Raw genomic sequence first — 3,520 nt, 5'->3', positions numbered from 1 at the left:
TCAACAGAGCGGGTGGAGGGAGCAGTTATGGCTGCTCTCAGTCCCGTCCCCAGAGGCTCTGCCTCTCAGAGTCCCAGCAACCGCTGCAAACCTCGGAGAAAAAGCTGCCCTCGCGTTTTGACTAATGCCAGACAGTCCCACTTCTCCTGTTTGAGTCTGGGTCCCTAGAGACTCGCCCAGAACTGGGGCTCAGAATCTGAGCCTCCCTCCCAATTGAAAACGACCACCACGCCCTCAGCTACCAGCCCGCTGCGCGTACCTCCGCACATTTGTATTTTCTGCACTGCGCCTCCTCTGAGTCTGGTATGCTGTTCTCTTTCCTTCTAGTTGAAGAATTTCCCCTCAGCCAGTCTTCCTGTGGTTCTGGGTGATGTGCATTCTGTCTTTTAGTTGTATTTTTGAAGTGGTTGTTCGAGGCAGCTAACTCCGGTGTTTACCTATGCCGCCATCTTGGTTTCTCTCTCATTTTCATCTTGATGGCTTGGTTAATTGACAAAATTGTCACATTTGGGGTTCAGAAAATCCACGAGTGATTGTTGAGAAACAAATGCATCCACAACGTGTCACTGTTTGGTGCGGATTTTGGACTGGAGGCATCATTGGACCATTCTTCTTGGAAAATGCAGCTGCTCAGGCAATAACAGTTAATGGTGCTCACTATCCCGACATGATAATCCAGTCTTTTTTGCCTAAATTGCAAGATATGGATGTGGACGGCTTGTGGTTTTAACAAGACAGTGCCACATGCCATACAGCCCGAGAAACAATTCAATTACTGCATGAATCATTTCCTGGTTGTGTAATTTCCCGTTTTGGTGATCAGAATTGGCCACCCAGATCATGTGATTTAATGCCATTGGACTTTTTTCTCTGGGGTTTTTTGAAGTCTAAGGTATGCATTTGTTTCTCAACAATTAGTTGTGGATTTTCTGAACCCCAAATGCGACAATTTTGTCGATTAACCAAGCCACCAAGATGAAAATGAGCCTCTTCGAAATTCAGCCCACATTTATGCAAATGGTCATGGAAAATTTCAACAAAAGAGTGCATATGTGCCAGCAAAGCCATGGAGGCCATTTACCCGATATGCTAGTCTATACATAACCCTATACTGTATACTTTATGAATCAATAAAAAATTTACAATTTTCAATTATAAACCTGTTTTCTATCAAAATTACTTGCGTGAATTTTGGGACACGCTTTATCAGTATTGCATTCCTCTTTTGATCAATTATTCTATTGTATGGATATAACACTTTTTTAAAATTGTTTTTAAAAAATGTATATTTTATGGATTTTTTACAGAGAGGAAGGGAGAGGGATAGAGAGTTAGAAACATTGATGAGAGAGAAACACTGATCAGCTGCCTCCTGCACACCCCCTACTAGGGATGTGCCCACAACCAAGGTACATCCCCTTGACTGGAATCGAACCTGGACCGTTCAATTCACACGCTGATGCTCTATCCACTGAGCCAAACTGGTTAGGGCTAGTTTTTATTTATTTGTTTTTTGTGTGTCAATCCTCATCTAAGGATATTTTTCCATTTATTTCTGGAGAGTGTGGAAGGGAAGGGGAAAGACAGAGAGAAATACCCATGTGAGAGAGACACATTGATTGGTTGCCTAATCCCTGTCCAGGGCTGGGGATGAAGCCTGCAACCGAAGTACGTGCCAGTGATCAGAATTGAACCCAGGACCCTTCCACCCATGGGCCAATGCTCTATCCATGGAGCCAAACCAGCTAGGGTGATATAACACATTTTTAAAAATGTTTTTGTTGATCCTCACCTGAAGGTATTTTCCCACTGATTTTTAGAGAGGATGGAAGGGAGGGGAAGAGACAGAGAAACATCAGTGTGAGAGAGACACATTGGATGCCTCCCATACCTGCCCTGACCAGAGCCAGGGATCAAACCTGCAACCCAGGTACATGCTCTTGACTGGAATCAAACCCGGGACCCTGCAGTCCCAGGGCCAACACCATTCACTGAGCAAAACTGGCTAGTGTAAAGTTAGTGGCACAGGAAAACAAAGAGAGTCGAGTCAGCCAGAAAAAAAAGAAAAGGAAAGGTTTAATCTGCGTCCCCGAGCGAAAATCCACGAACCCCAAAGACAGGGCCAGTGAATTCACCGATCCAGAACCGATCCCACAGGAATCGGGCCTAAACTGGCAGTATGACATCCCCTGAGGGGTCCCAGGTTGGAGAAGGTACAGGCTGGGCTGAGGGACACCCCCACAATGCATGAATTTCATGCACCAGGACTCTAGTCTATACTAATAAAAGAGTGAGTCAGTATCTGTGTGGGGATCGTTGTGGATTCCAGGGAGGGTCCATTATCTCCATCACCATCTGACTTGTGGGGGAATGCATCCGCTCCTGGGCTTCTCTTTGACCTAACATCCCAGCCTTTTGGTGATAGGGGGTGACGGTTTGTTCTGACTACTTTCTGCTGACAAGGGACGATGAGGGAGGGGGCGTTCTTAAAGGCCAGGGTCAGGCAGAGGCAGGTCGGAGGGCAGCCGAGTGTAGGATGGAGCAGGAGCTGATTTACAGTCACCTGTGACATCTCCACAATCTGGGAGCAGATGAACTTGAGGAGGCAGGGGGCTAGGAGAAAAAAAGACACAGATGAGAATCAGGGGCCCTATCATGGGTAGGACCCAGGTTGCTAAGGGGCTTTGGAAGCAGCCGAAAAGAGAGTTGTCCTGGGAGTGTCTTGCATGTAGTTCTTCACTCAGCTTAGTCAGTGTACGCACATTTTGCTCCACTACTCTGGACTCGTTGATGTAGTAGCAGCATTCTTCCTGAAGGAATATGCAGGTTCCTCCTCTTTCTGCAGTCAGAAGGTCTGAGGCACGCTGGTTCTGTAGGGCTACCTGGGCTATTGATGTTACTTGTCATTGTAGGGAGGCTAAAGAGGAGGTAGTCAACTCCAGGGCTAACTGGAGCTTGTCATTAAAGTCCTGAGCAGAGACCAGGCTGTTCCCGAGGGCCCCCTGGCGAGGCCTACCGAGGCAGAAATATTCACCCTTAGCATGACAGGGAGGAAGGAGGCCCGGCGGCCCCAGGGGCGGGATGAAGAGAGCAGCTAGGCGAGCTCTGACTCTCCATACAAGGTTAGTTGGGGAACTACTGTGACCATGAAGCAAGGCCTGGGGTCAGAAGAATTTATGCAGTTGAAGGTACCTGGGCTGACCTTGGTGAGACTGGCTGCGATGTTGTTTGGGGTACAGTTCCAAGTGACTCATCCCCCAGTTACCGGATTACTGGTCTGTGAAAGGGCGAGGGCTATGCCCTCCATCTCACCCCGGATCCTCCATGTTGGGGCAGTCGCCATGTGCTCAGGAAAGTACCTTCTTCCCAGAAGCCGGGATTTCTTTAAACTAACCAATGACAATCAAGGAACATGCGCGCCATAGAGATGACCACATCCTGTGTAACGAGACCCGACTTGCGCCTGGCCAATCGGCAGGGCCACAGTCAGCTCCGCTCCCCTCACTCCTCCCCCCTATTA

The sequence above is a fragment of the Myotis davidii genome, unplaced genomic scaffold (assembly GCF_000327345.1).
Source record: "Myotis davidii unplaced genomic scaffold, ASM32734v1 scaffold740, whole genome shotgun sequence".
NCBI classification, from domain to species: Eukaryota; Metazoa; Chordata; class Mammalia; order Chiroptera; family Vespertilionidae; genus Myotis; species Myotis davidii.
This window is presented reverse-complemented; position numbering follows the sequence as displayed.